We start from the raw sequence: 15,562 nt of genomic DNA, 5'->3' as shown, positions 1-15,562 counted from the left end.
CCCTGATGTAGTCGAGGAAGGCGAGGATATCGACAATTCCCGAGTTTAGCTCCAGTACAACCACCTTGGATACCGCGCACGTTCCCCTGGTCCCCCTCTCCTTCGCTTTCTTTCCCACAGATCGCAAATGCAGGAAATATACACGCTGTTTTTCCTGCGCCAAATAACACAGGGTGCTGCACTGATAACATGTGATAAGCCCATGTGCACATCTTCTGTCGGACTGTAAGGCTTGGCAGCCAATACAAATGCGGCATCGTGGAAAATATGACTCACGCAACAAGTAACAAAAAATATCTTTATAATAAAGTTTTAATTAGCAATTTTAGCGCAATATTGCTTTTGCAAAATTGAAGCCCGACATTCATATCTTGCCCTACAACAACTTCACAAAAATCGTCGTAGGTACTATGGCACGCAGTATTTTGTCTGTGGGCAGCCCTGAACGAAAACGAAAATTAAATTGTTTGTCAGTGACGCTGATCTCCCTACCCTATTAGAAAACGCTACCTGCCTCCCCGCTGCGCGGGCGCGAATGCTATGACAATGACGAGTTCTCTTCATTCTGATCAATAAAGCCTTGTTCTCATTTGCTGCTATACGGACAAGCGTGATTATCCGAGCTGCGGTACCACCGCAAGATTGGGAACAGCCGCTTCGCGTCGATTCTTGGCGTCACCACACAAAAAAAAAAAGAAGGAAAAGGCCGCGATGAAGCCCGTACCAGCGAAAGCTTGCACTACTGTTGGTCTGCACCCGCAATGGAGAGGATTAAGGGATCAACCTCACTGGTCCACCATGTCATATTTCTTTCGCTGCTGCCATATACTGGACGCCGTCCGCAGTGCCAAAGTACTGTAGGTTGTAGCACCCGAAACGATTTTGTTTAAGAAGTTTTTGTTGAGTTAATAATATGACTTTGAGTCCTCAATTCTCGAATTCAAGTGCTTCCTCTATAAGTACTAATTAAGGGATTATTAAGGATATGGTTATTACTTATCTGGCATATTTTTCGCGCTACCGAGTTCCTAGTACTCACAAAAAAAACAACTTAATAGAACCTCGATCGGGAAATGTCCTTACAAAATTCGCCTTTCTTTTTGATAAAATTCTGTGCAGCTGATACAGACGCTGTACTTGTGACATGAAGTCCCACAACAACAACAGATTTCTGAAACTTTCGAGAGTAAGAAGGAAAGCGTGAAACATAACGGCAGGTTTTGCAGCGGCTTCTCGGAGCGAGCGGGAGAGGGGAAGTGAAAGCGAGCCGGACATCATGGCTGGCCCGCGACTACAGCCTGTCGAGTCATGCGCCGCCAAAGTGTTCGGCCGAACCGAGTCTGTAGACGATCCAGAGAATCCCATTCACGACTTTTGACGGCCCCACTTATGCAACGTCGCTCTCAACGAACGCTTCGCCGTAAACGCGAGCGCCGGGCGCGCTGGTTGAACGCCCTCTTGCTGCTGTCTTTGTTCGTCTTCAGTGCGCGTTCTGAACGGAAGAGGGACCCAAGAGCCCCAACGCCTTTATACCCCTGTTACACGGGCACTTGCAACGGCCGTTAACGCAAACGGCAGTGGGAACGGAACGGTGGTGGCAGCGCTCACACGGCACTTTCCATGCTCAGTCGGTTCACTTCCGTTTCGACGATTGATCACGTGACTCTTGAACTTTTTACCTCGCCAACTCTGAAAAAATTTTGTTTCTCCAATTATTTTCTGCGCTACATGCTGTACAATGTGTTTGTTTAACTATTTGCAAAAGTTGTTTGCAATACTAGCGAAGAAGCTCAATTAGCCGATCCAATCCGATCCATAGCGTTGCGAAATGGCTGCGTTTGTTGTGGTTTCAACGTGGTGAAGCGTCCCATTTCACGTTTCATCGCTTGTACTAACCGCACCTTCTTTGTGCATATCCTTTTTTCTTTCGTACCGCGAGTGACCGTCTGCGCGATTCAGCAGGTGCAGTGTTGAACGTGGTACGACTTTGCGACGCGCACCCCAGAACAGCCGCGGAATGGCGGTTAGCCGGCCACCTTATGAATGCGACCGTGATTGTCCACCCGATTTGCTTCTCCTGGTTGCGCACTACGAGCAAAGCGCTTTTGCGCCGGCGCGCTCACCTGCAGCGCGGACACGTTGCTGCTGGGGGCTGCCATCTTGTCTACTGCACGACGAAACGGACGGAAGCGGCGGCGCAACGGAGACCGGCGAGCTCCGTTGATTTCAATCGCCGTTGGATTTCCAACGGCGCTCGCGCTGCCGTGTAACTCCGCCTAACGGCCGTTAAGGCCAACTGCCGTTTTCCTTAACGGCCGTTAAAGTGCCCGTGTAACAGGGGTATAACAATGCCTCACTGTATGCTTAGCGACTCCTGTTCCCAGCGAGTTTAGAGACCATTTCGCGAATTAAATTTTTTCAGCCCGCACATTCGTGCAATTATTTCGTGGGGTGTTGATAGAGCTGCAGCCGACAATTCTGCGGCGCAACGCATCGGGTGCATGAGCTCGGGTTACTGGATACCGGAGCATTCTTTGCAGTTTGCGCCCAGTCAAGCCGGCGGAAAGAGGGGTGTCTTCAGGCGTATATGACACCCCCCCCCACTGGCCCCTTGCACCCGGGGCCCGCGGCCCCCCGGCCCCCCCTGTTGCTACGCCACTGAATGTGCATGTGTTTGTGTGGAATAACACATACACACACACACACGCCCCCCGCCTCTCCCGACACAGACACGCACGCACACACACGCCGCATGCTCCCTCCAGCGTAAACTCGGCGCCTTAGTGCGTCAGCACTCACTAGCAGAGAAGAGTAAGTTGCACGGGTTGCACGCACCAAGCTCTGCAAAGAATTTGCTGTCTTTGGAACGAGAAAAGTATGCGTAATTCATGTCCACGTCAGAGCGGCCCTCACCCTTAGTTTTACCACTTTTATCTGTTTATTGTAATGTGATTAGCAAGACAATAAGAATAAGGTGATCGTGGCCTAGAGGTTAGGGCACGGTGCTAGTGTACTAGGCGGCAGAGGTTCGATTCCGCTGTCTTTCGCAGATAATTTTCATTTCATTAAACGAGGTGAGACAGCAACCTGCCTAGCTACCTGCCTGCTGCAACGTGCCAAGAATGAGGCAAAGAATATTCTGCATTAAAATACGCGATCGATAGTGGAATGGAACCTCTGCCTTCGAGCACAACAGCCCAAGGGTGTAACCACTATAGCCACGATCGCACGTATAGCCCTGTCTTGATATAGCCAACTATATGTTCACCAATTCTAGAAGCTTTATATCCTGAATTTGCGGTCGCCAAAATTACCCACAGTATAATTAACGCCATGAGATCATGCACTACCATCCTAGACTCAAGACCCACTTTTTCCGGTAGGGAAAGGGTTGGTCATTTTTGTGCACAACTTTCTTTTGTAATCTGGGTAATTTTTGTACAGCCTCTCAAAAGTTATAGGCTGACTGTATTTATGTCAGTGCCGTGAACGCCAAGCTGCCGAAATGAGTCTTTTGCGCATGCTCCTTCGTATCATTACACAGTACTGATGCGAAAAATAAATATCACTCTCATCTATAAGTGGGGCGCTCACAACATCATCGAATGGGTAATACCATCAGTGATTACTTTTCGGCTTATAGTGCCCTCCCTGACAGTCCAGATTTCTCACCTTCGTTCATTCTTCAACCACCATCTTTTTTTTCTTCATCCACTAACCCTAAACGAGTTGATACCGTCATTTTGGGTTTAAAATAAGCTGGTCTGGATAACATCTCCACAAAGAAGGAAAAAATTTCTGGCCACAGTATCATCAGTTTTAGGTTACATGCTTAAAGGGACACTAAAGGTTACTATTAAGTCAACGTGGACTGTTGAAATACCATCACAGAAACCTCGAAACGCTTGTTTCGTGGCAAGGAGAGACTTATTTTAAGAGAAAATGCGTTCTGAAGCGTCCGCGTACCTCTAGCGCAGTTCAAATCGCCCGCCCTCCGATCGAGGAGAACTGACATCATGGTCTCATAGTGACGTTGCGCCATCGGTGAGTAGAACGGCGTCCGCAGACGGCGCTACGGCTTTTCTGCGCAAAACGCAAACGCGCGGCCAGAAACAGAGCCAAGACAGAGCCGACAGCAGAGCGAAAGCGGGAGTATGGTGGCTAGCGGAAGGAGAAACTATTTACGTCCCACATTACGTCCCACGGCACACGGAAAGTCCGTTTTCGTTAAACTATAGGCTGCGGCGAGCTCGCAGCGTGGTCGGCGTGGTCTGTGAGAAGTGACGAGCCTTTCCGCACTCGCAACAGGGCATAAAAAAGTGCGAATCGACGCAAAACTCGGCCTAGAAACGTGCTTCGCCACAGCCGACCCAGATGTCGTTTCCCGCACCGCCACCAGGCGCCGCTACTATACCTCAAGCTCCAGCGCAAGACGCCCATAAGCTGGTACTTCATTCTATGACGCAAACTTCGACGCTCGTCGCAATGGACCCTGACACCGACAGATTGGCTCGCGATGGTGGGCTCAACTTCAGCGATTTGAGCACCGACGAGCGCGACCTGCTGCTGAGGGCTCGCACAGCCGGCGTCGTTGCGTACTACGACGGCGGCCTCGACACCGGCTCTCCGGAGCGGGAAAGCAACGAGGGCTTCCCACGACATCACATGGACGTGGCATTCTCGCTGCTTGTTCCAAATGAAAGTTTCGCGAGCCAGCAGAACCCTCACAGCACCATACAGCACGACGCGATAACGAAAGTACTGAAACTCCAAAGCGTGCGCGGCGCAGAGTCGTGCGCGCAGAGTCGAGCGAAAACGAAACCTTTCGACCACCCATACTACTGAAGGGTAACGTCAAAATCTTATTTTTTGTTAGAATCAAGTAGACGTAGACAAGTAGCATTTTCTTCCGTCTTATAATCAAATGAAATGATATTTTTAATACGAGTAGTTGAGTATTAGTAACATAAATTACGGGGAGACCTTTCGTCATCGGTTTAGTACCGGAATGTCGCTGGGGGGTCTCAAATCGTGTCATGCATTTACCTCAATTTCTCGGTTACTAAAGCTCTGTTCGCGATTATATTGACGCCTTAGACGTTCTAGAACATTGCTCTACCACTTTAACTTGACTTTCTGGTAACCTTTAGTGTCCATTTAACCTTACGTTTTTATGGGGTATTAAGGCGGAAGAAAAGCCTTTATTGGCTTATTGTCAAGGTCATCTGCCGTTAGTAGAAATTGTCACAGCTTTCCGGCCTCCTGATTGGTCTCCTCTGTGTCGTGAGGTCACTCTCGCCAGGCACACGTGTGCGCCTCCTGATTGGCTCGCGTGCGTGACGTCACTGTCGTCAAGTGTGGGTGTCGGGGTCATTCGGCGCCACGCGGGATGACTCACCACATCGGCATGCTTGGCGGCCATGTGTTCGACGGTGCCCCCTGAGGTCACATTCATCAGGCGCTTGTGGTGGCCTCCCGATTGGGCGCTGTGTCACCTGACGTCACTGTCCCGAGGTGAACGTGGCGACCGTTTGCTTGGGTGTGGTGTGGCGGTAGCGGTGGCGGCAGTTTACTTTGTGGTATCGAGTGGGAAGGATGCCTCGTCTCACCAAACCAGTGTCTCCCAACACACGACGTGCGGCAGCCGCTGAACACAAGCGGTGCTCAAGAGAGGCTGAGCGTAGACGTAGCATGCATCAGGGCGGCGAGGCGCGTCCGACACCACAGAGTCCAGGGACGCGACGGGCCAACGCAAGAGAGGCAATGCGTTTGAAGCGACTAGGCATTCGCCGTCTCCATCGTAGACTCCAATTCAAGGCTCATTTGCTGCGCTACGGTACGCACTTCGAGGCCCGTGGTAGCCGAACCGGTTGCAATCACGCTGGCTGTGCGCGATGGTCGCAGAGAGGCAATATATGGTGACTCCAAGGCAGCCATTAAGGCCTACCAAACCGGTATGGTCTCCCCCCAGGCCCTCCGCATTCTCCAAAGCACCAAAAGTATCTCTCCGCATTCTCTTATTTGGTTTCCCGCTCACTTGGGGTCGATTGAGGGTTCTCCCTCTAACCCTAACGAGGGCGCACATGAGGCCACGCGAGGACTCACTGACCGCGCCGCCTCAGCAGTCCCCCTGCCCCGCGGGGAACGCTTGCTTACGTATAATGAAATCACCACACACTACTATCTGTCAAGACGGGTATTCCCCCTCCCGCACCCCGCCTTATGCAGGGCGCAGGCGGTTACCCTTCGACTTTTACAAGCCCGTGCGTACCCTAACCTCGCGGTTCTTCATGCCATATACCCTGAAAGATATCCCAGTGCGGACTGCCCTGCCTGTGGACTGAGGGCAACATTGGACTATGTGTTGTGGGAGTGCGAAGCCATCGGCTCCTCCTTCAGCGAGGATAGGTGGGCTGCGCTCTTGGGCAGCCCCGAACTCAGTGACCAAACCCTGGCCGTCCAGAGTGCCCGCGATCGGGCCGTCAAGCTAGGCTTGGCGGTCCCTACGTGGGACGCCGGGTGGCGCGGGGTCTCCCCTGCGTCTTCCCTGGACCTAATAAAGTTATTTCACTCACTCACTCACTCACTCACTCACTCACTCACTCACTCACTCACTCACTCACTCACTCACTCACTCACTCACTCACTCACTCACTCACTCACTCACTCACTCACTCACTCACTCACTCACTCACTCACTCACTCACTCACTCACTCACTCACTCACTCACTCACTCACTCACTCACTCACTCACTCACTCACTCACTCACTCACTCGCTCACTCACTCGCTCGCTCGCTCGCTCGCTCGCTCGCTGCATCTCCGGGTGCCAAGGCAAATGAAGCTCGGAAGCGCCGTGACCGCCATCTTACCACGGCAAGCCGAGCAAGCACAAGTCAATCGAGCGAAGTGGATGATGAGGATGGCCAACTACACCCCGACACCGCCATGGAAGACGCGTCTCCTCCTGATCCACAAATGGCGCTGCAACAGTTCGGCGCTGCAAAGCAGCCATCCTGGATGTGGACCCACTAAAGCACAAGGAGTTAACCGGCCATGAATTGGAAGGCGACGTCGTCCCAGATGACAGCTTTGAAATGATGGACTCAGAAGACATTGAAACGATAGGCATAGGCGTAAACGACGTTGCAGGCATTTAATAAACAAACAAACATTCACATAACAGCGTACGAGTTGTGTGCCTCCGTGGTGTTCCTGACGCAACAAATTGCCATTGGCAATGGTGTCAGGCTTCCACCGTTTCACACATTAGTCTCGACCTAGTGACTTCCCTTTTTTTGTCCTGACCAACTCAATGCTGCGAAAATACTGCCTGTCTTAAAGAAAGACGAGAAAACTTCACTTGAAAATTGCGTTACAAATTCTGTGCTTCCCTTCGTTGACAGTTCTATAGAGATTGATAGAAACAAGACTTCGCAAGTACTGCACGAAATTTGAGAAACATCTGTTTAAATTTTGCTAAGGGTTGTCTACAGACGCTGCCATCACATGCTTCGTTCATGACATCACGTCTTAAACTGATCATGATAATATTGCAGCTTCTGAATGGGATGTTCACTTTATGACGATGGTCCAAGCGTGCAGAAGTAAAAGGGGCTGGTTCGATATAGCGTGATTTGAGCGTGGGAATTGAATGGTATATATTATAGAACAAACAAAGGCGAGCGATTTTTCTGCGTTTGGTAAGGGGATATATCTGGAGGGCAAGTTTCATGCTAGTTCGGTAGAAGAGGCAGCGACTTCCGACGCTACACGACGAGTGAACCCAGCTCTTCTTCCGAAGCCGAAACTTGGCGAGCCGCCGTCAGAGGCGCTGGCTGTAGTTACGATGCTGACAAATTTCAACTGGAAGAAAGCCGAAAATTTCGAAGTGCGAAGTCTTTCGAAGTCTTCTTCAAGAAGACAAGTCCACCTGCCTTGAAGAGAGGTGGACTTGCCTTGAAGAAGACAAGTACACTTGTCGAAACGTTGGCTCCTGCATTCACCTTGTTCACGTTTTGCTCATCATCTTGAATTTCCATGTCCCGTGTTCCCCGTCTTTTCTCTGGACCATTACATCGGTAATATACAGGTTAGCAAGGCAGGCAATTAAATTAAAGGTCCAAGAATGGGCAGATAGTAAGGGCATATTGGGAGAACTTCGAAATGGCTCAGAATAGGGAGGCGTCTGGATGATAACTTATTTGTCCTTACTCAGTTTATCTGCAGCTTTATTCTTAGATGTGAAAGGCGCATACGATAACGCATTACATCAGGCCATTCTCGACGCTTTTGTGATGGTTGGCCTAGGTGGTCGTGTATTTTTGTGGATTGCAAGTTACCTATCTGCAAGATCATTCTATGTGTTAACTGACGATGGTCCAACTACGCGGCGCTATACCAGCAGGGGTGTTCCTCAAGGCGGTGCTCTCAGCCCGACGCTATTCAACCTCGCTCTTAATGGACTTGCTGAATACTTGCCAACTACCATCAAAATTTCAATATATGCAGAAGACATCTGTGTCTGGACTTTGGCAGTCACACGTCCTCAGATACGTGCATGGCTTCAAAGAGCGGCTACTTAGACAGCGAGCTACTTGTGTGAACAAGGTCTCAGCGTATCACCAGAAAAATGCGCACTAGTGGCATTTACTCGCAAACCAATGACGCCTTATGTCATCTCAATCAATGGGTGGACCATTTCTAATGTCAGAACCCACAGATTTCTTGGCGTAATTACCGACCGAGACCTCTGTTGGAGCCCGCACGTAGCCTACATGAAAGGGCGCGTGACAGCAACCTCCTAGTTGTTTAAATACTTGACAGGAAAGACGTGGGGGATGCCAGTAGACGCAATGCTGAAACTCTACAGAGCTCTCTTTCTCGGTTTTGTAAGATATAGTCTACCTGTACTGACCAACACGTGCAAGACAAATATTCGTGTTCTGCATGCAGCACAAGCTCAAGCACTCAGTGTTTGCCTTGGTTTGCCCAGATGCACGTCAACAGAGGCAACTATTGCGATTGCTCGGGACCATCCAATGCAAACTCACATTGCGGTGGAAGCCCTGAGAACGCACATCAGATATTTTGCACGTGCCCCCTATCACCACCTTGCAACACTACCTTCAGACAGGCACCAAGCATCATTCTCTAAATCTATCGTCAAGTACAACGACAAACTTCCCTCGGGCTTCACCGCTACATCTAAACCATCGATACCCCCTTGGTGTCTTGTCAGCCCCACAATCCATCTCAGCGTACCACGAATCGGGAAAGAGTCTGAGCTGCCGTCGCCTGTGCTGAAACAAATGTCTCTGCTTCTTTTGCCCGAGAGGTACGCGGACAGTGCACATATTTATACCGATGGTTCCACAAACATCCAGTGTGCGTCCGGTGCTGTGGCCGTCCCACCAAGAGCTATTACCGTCAGCTTTAGGACTGACCACCCAACGACATCGACATCTGCGGAACTAGCCGCTCTTTGCGCTGCACTTTGTTTCGTCAGTCTGGAACCACCTCGACAATGGTCAATCTTCAGTGAATCAAAGGCAGCCCTACAATCTGTGCTATCAGCTCTGCGTCGCGGGCCATTCGAATAGCTCGTGTTCGATATTAGATGCCTACTCCATACATCACATGAGAAAGGACATCACGTGACGTTTCAGTGGCTGCCAAGTCACTGCGGTGTTAGAGGAAATGAAGACGCCGATAAAGCCGCTCGGGCAGCTCTTGAAGACACACAGGAAGAGGCCATACCACTTTCACGGTCCGACTAAGCCAGCAGACGTCGAGTGCTTGCATGGGAGATCACGCTCTCTCTATGGTGCACACCAAACAGCCAGACCAACCGGAGCAATCGTTAATACGACCTGCCCTCTTTGATGCATCTCTGTATACCAACTGGACTCCGCCGAAGTGAGGCCACCCTGCTTTATCGCTTATTGCTAGGGGTGGCCTTCACGAAATATTACTCATTTCGCATTGTAATGGCCGACAACGCTCTCTGCAATGCCTGTCTTTGCGAGGAGATGCTGGAACACATTCTGTGCGACTGTCCTGAGTACAATGTTCAGAGACAGTCCCTGGCGTCCGTTCTAGCGCACCTTGACAATAGACCATTGTCAGTTGGAACTATTTTCACATATCGCCGACAGAAGACATCGCAGCTGAAGGTGAAGAAGTGACTACTTCGGTTTATGAAGGAGACGGGCATGGACAAGCGGCAGTGACAGTGATGTCACGTACCACGCAGGAGTGACAGACTGTAACTAACGATGTGTGTGCCGTGTTATGTGCTCTCTCTATCTCTTCTCCCCATCTTTCATCTTACCCTCCCCCATTCCGCTCCCGTGTGTAGGGTAGGAAATCGGTTAAGCTAAACTGGTTAACCTCCCGGCCTTTCCTTCTCCACTTTTTCCTTCCTTCCAGAGTAGAAAGTAGACCGTTATAGGTGGCATTTTTAGACAATACAGGAGCGTATGACAACGTAGACCGCAAGGTTCTGCGGGATATTCTGGAAGGGGAAGGCTTAGGCGATGATTGTCTACAGCGTTTGAGAGAGATTTACCTAAAAAATACCGTTTGTGTTGAATGGGAAGGAATGAGGAGTGACGCGGAAGTTGATATCAACAAGGGACTGAGGCAGGGGTGCCATTTATCCTCCCTGCTATTTTTCATGTACATACTGAGGATGGAGAAGGTGCTAGAAGGAAGTAATATTGGGTTTAATCTCATACAAACAGGCGGGTACAGGAATAGAGCAGCAGCTTCCAGGTTTGTTTTATGCGGACGACATCGTGTTGCTATGTAAGAATCAAAGTGATGTGCAATGTCTGGCTAATATCTGTGGATAGGAAGGCGAAAATTTAGGTTTGAAATTTAGCGTTAAAAAAATCAGGTGTTACGGTATTCAATGAAAACTATGAACTGACAGTATCAATTCAAAGCAAGGAAATACCTCGGGTAAAAAAAAAATATAAGTATTTTGGTATAGGGATAAATGAAGGTAATAAATATATGGAAACACCGGAAAAAACAACAAGAACAAAGGGGAAGAGAAATGCGGTCATAATGAAACACAGAGCGCAACGGGGATACAATAGGTACGAGGTGCTACGCGGTATGTGGAAAGGTGTAATGGTTCCAGGACTCACATTTGGAAACGTGGTTGTTTGCTTCAAACCACGATTACAATGAGGACTCGATGGCAACCAAAGGTCAGTGGGACGCCTCACACTGGGCACTCACGGGAAGAATACAAATGAAGCTGTGCAGCGTGGTATGGGCTGGACAAGCTTTGAAGTGAGAGAAGCTCACAGTAAAATTGATTATGAAGAGTGGCTGAGTAATATAGAAAAAGTAAATGGTCTGGGAGAATTTTCATGAATTTGTACAGGAAAAACATTGATTCACAGTCGAGGAAAAGAACTAGGAAGCTTACCAGCAAGTATGTTAGCTGTATGGTGGGGAACATGGCACCAAAGGACGTCAAGCGGAAAGTCAGAGAGGCTGAGATAATCCCATGGGTAGCGACAATGGAAAAGAAACCTGCCTTGAGTAACTAGTTAAGAGGAAACAACGAAATCAGGAAACAAACAATTTATGATGACTCAAAGAGGAGCTCATTACTTTTCGAAGCAAGATCAGGATGCCTTACAATGCGCAATTGTAAAGCGAGAGGTAAGAAGGAAGACGGAGCATGTGCTTGCTGTGGTAAGGTTAGGGAACCGGTGGAGCATGTTTTACTAGAATGTGAAGATATCTGCCCAGCGGTGGATTTATTAATTACTGTCCTCCTTGAAGCCCTTGGGTTCAGCGAGAGCAGGGGGAAGGTAAACATGTCCGCAATAGAGATTAGTAAGAGGCGATTGGAAGAGCGATGGAAGATAAGTTGAGAAACGACAAACAACGGAGGCGTACAAAAACAAAGTTCGCAATAGGGGTTCGGAAAGTTTGGTTATGGGAATTCATTGTGGGCTTTTTTCCTTCTTTTTCTTTTTTAACATAGGTAGGACATTAGGCAATATAATTAGAGTTTGATGGTGCAACCCACCGCCCCGTTCCAAAGGGGACGCTCATAGCATCTATTCATCCATCCATCCATCCTTTCACACTGCGCGCGTTCGGCGCGAACGCGGGTAAGCGTGGACTGTGTCGGCAGTAACTCTGTTCTACCTTTCGGTGAGTTGCCTCGTTGGTGCTGCTGCACCTTCTTTCCAGTTTTTTATTTATTTTAATATGTTGCCTTCGTGTAGTCTTTATTTTATTGTGATAGCAATAATATGAACATCCCAGGCAAATTTTCGCCGTCACCGTTGGCGTTGGCGTGCGGATGCACATATGTTTGAGTATATCTATGCAACATGTTTTTACATGCCGCATATGACTGCTATGATATACAGCCCCAAGGTTGTTCAAACCAGGTCTTACGTCCGTGATTAAATTGTTTCTCAGAATTTTCAGAAAGGCGGCCTACAAACGAAGGTCACACAACAGGACACTCAAAGCGCATGGCTTTTATCTTAAATCTTCTGAGCCTATAAATAATAAAAGTGCGAAACAATATCACTGCTCGTACCTGAAAGTGATGTAGCTTTACTGGCGCGGTTGTTTACGGACAGCGTATTGGCGGCTGTGCGGTGTCATTAGAGGCCCTACACGGCGTGTTAAAGGCGCCTGAGATGTTGGTGCACCCGCTTTTATTGCGCCCGCGCTAGTCGAACCCCGTGTAGTTAGAAAACCGTGCCTGGAGTTCAAGTGCACTTGCTATTGCAGTCAGTGTTTCATCCTTTAAGTAAAACTGCCTATTTTAACAGATGCCTGACATTTGTGCGGTTATATATTCACTTATCTTTAATAATGTAGCATATGGAGTACCGGCGTAGACATCCCTGGTCCATGTTCACAGACAACAGTTGTGTCTATATTTACTGTATTCTTTCTGCAGCTTAGCTTACCTTTGGTGCAGCACCAATGTAAGTTCAATACCCGACCAGCTTTGAGCCAACCGTGACATGTTCATTCTTGTGCAGAAAGTTTTGTCAAACTGCTGTGCAGAACACATACTTCTGTGCGATTTGCATCTGCTAGGTGGAACGCTATAGATCAAGCTATACAGGCTAGCCGCATTAGCTTTGACGTGCTCACCGTTAATCTATCTACTCCTAGAGATCCGACTTGACATCTGCCTCCTTGGGGTTTGTACTTCAGTCATCCTTGCTTACAGGAGAACACATGAATGTTTCGCTGCACCGGTCGATAGCGTGGAGGCCCGGAGCATGTTTGTGTAGTCTGGCTTTCTTGAGTAGTTGTTGATCTGTCGCGGCACTGTCACGTCGCCCTCTATTTGCACTGTCAGCTAGGCTTGTCAGTGCCATCGACAGAGTTAGGCACGTGGCTTGACTTAGCCTTAGTTTGGTCCCTTTTCTATACCGAGTTCCCCTGGCGTAAAACTTCTAAAGTGAAGGCTGGAGTGCGCAGACAGTTTCCCCGATTGTTTTCCAAATGGCCCCCGGCTGCGCGTGCTCCACCACCCGTGTGGTATTGCTCCCTTAATATGTTCGTCATGCTCCACAGGAGAGGGCAGTTTGACATTAGTGAAGCTGAGGCTCGAGTTTGCTGGTGCATCCTGCACAGACAGAAAAAAAGGCGCGCTCAAGAAAACGGGGATAGAAGCAGAGACAGCAATGAAGCACTGGTATCTTCTCTGCCTCCGATTCTAGTTTGTTGTGTACCACCGTCGTCCGAATGACAGAAAGAAATTGTAAAAGAAGGGAACGCATACTTTGGGAGATCAGAGCGTTGCAAGTTAGAAATAAAAGTAAAAAGAGTTTTCCGCAACTTCTACGTTGGAGTGACTCTTGCACTGTTCATTCAAGACGATAAGGTTTTTTCAAATGCACTGTAATACTATTGTAATGTGCCATCAACCTGTTTCGCACAAATGAGCACAAGAACACGAATACGAGTCGACACCTCGGAGGAACTCTCGCATTTACTTAGCCATATGACAACATGCGCCGACATTGTACCAAATTGCGGTACTGCTGTGGCACAGTCTCGCTTGGAGCCATACCGCACGTATTTCACCACATGTATATTACTGACAGTGAGCAGAGGAATAACGCAATAATACTCTTAGAGGAAGGGTCGTTTTTGTGAGCAGGCGCCTAGAACGTAACAAAATATCTTTTTCAGAAATTGTGGGCTGCCAAAAAAATAAACAAAGCAAAACAAAACAGTAGGGGTTACTGAAGTTCACTGTGTGCCAGCCATAGCCTTCATTTACAGGCTATTATAGTATTCTACGTTCTCTAATCACTCCTAGCTCCGAAATCTGATCATCAATCTTTGGTGCATGTCGCACTAGGCAGAATTCCCAAAAGCGATCCGACGAGCGTGATCAGAAGGGGTGTTTGCTTCTCATCTGTCGTCTAAAGCAGGCTCGTCACAGTATCTAAAAGAGGACGTGAAAGTGTGCGATATATCAAATGAAAATCCCCTCGCCGATGATCGTATCTTCGCACCAACGGCTGTCGTGATCTCGAGCGGCGAGCCCTCATTCTTGAGCCATCCTAGTCTCCAGGAACGCGACAAAAAATCCGTCTGTTCCAATGTATAGCTCATTTATTTGTCGCGCTGAGAGCTTCGGTCTCTTATGGCTATATCTAGACGTTCCGAAGCCGGTGGGATCCACGGCGATGAATTAAAGAAGTAGCGTACGCTGCGTAAAAGACAGCGGTGGAAGGTACGAACACCCCAAGATGCGTACAGACGCGTACTGAAAGAGGGAACAAGGAAATGAAAGCGCCTGCAGTGTCCTCGAACCAAGGTGGCACTGGCATAGAGCGATGCCAAATCTTCTACCAGCCTAAGCACTTTTGCGCTCTCCACAGTCCACTTGAAGGATAAGCTTTTTTTTGTAACTATAATCATTATAATCTCAGACACTTACAGTAATCATTGTATGCACTGCACCAAATGGTGCTTTCATACTTTCTGTTCGCTTTTTCTTAATTATCGAAATGACTGTTCAGAGCGCATGCCCACTTGTTCTGCCGGTGCCATGATTTGAGTATTCACCGCTTTTGTACTGCCGTCATCATCATTATCATCATTACGCTATTTTTATGTCCACTGCAGAACGGAGGTTTCTCCCAGCGATCTCCAATTACCCCTGTCTTCCGCTAGCCGATTCCAATTTGCGCCTGCAAACTTTTTAAATTTCTTCAGCCCACCTAATTTTCTGGCGTCCTCGACTGCGCTTTCCTTCCCTTGGCACCCATTCTATAACTCTGGTGGTTCATCGGTTGTGTTCCCTCCACATTACAGGGCCTGCGCAGCTCCAATTTTTCCCTTTATTGTGAACAATATAGGTTATCCCGTTTGCTTTACAATCCACACCGCTCTCTTCCTGTCTCTTAATGTTGTGCAATGATTCAAAGACAACCATGCGCATAATGCTCAAGCTCCCTGAATTGTGAATTTATTCAGTGGGTTATTGTGGTCCCAGAAGGGAAGGAAGGTACTCACCTCCACATGCGCTCCGATTGTGCAATGT

The 15,562-nt window shown here is 48.6% G+C and overlaps 1 protein-coding gene across 2 annotated transcripts in view; it reads right to left on the bottom strand.

Annotated features, from left to right (window-relative positions):
- Positions 1-15,562, bottom strand: part of LOC135916337 (uncharacterized) — a 415,240-nt gene that overhangs the window by 119,108 nt on the left and 280,570 nt on the right. The gene's annotated exons all lie outside the window — the stretch shown is intronic.

The sequence above is a fragment of the Dermacentor albipictus genome, chromosome 5 (assembly GCF_038994185.2).
Source record: "Dermacentor albipictus isolate Rhodes 1998 colony chromosome 5, USDA_Dalb.pri_finalv2, whole genome shotgun sequence".
Lineage (NCBI taxonomy): Eukaryota > Metazoa > Arthropoda > Arachnida > Ixodida > Ixodidae > Dermacentor > Dermacentor albipictus.
The sequence above is the reverse complement of the archived record's forward strand: the minus strand, read 5'-3'. Positions and strand labels throughout refer to the sequence as shown.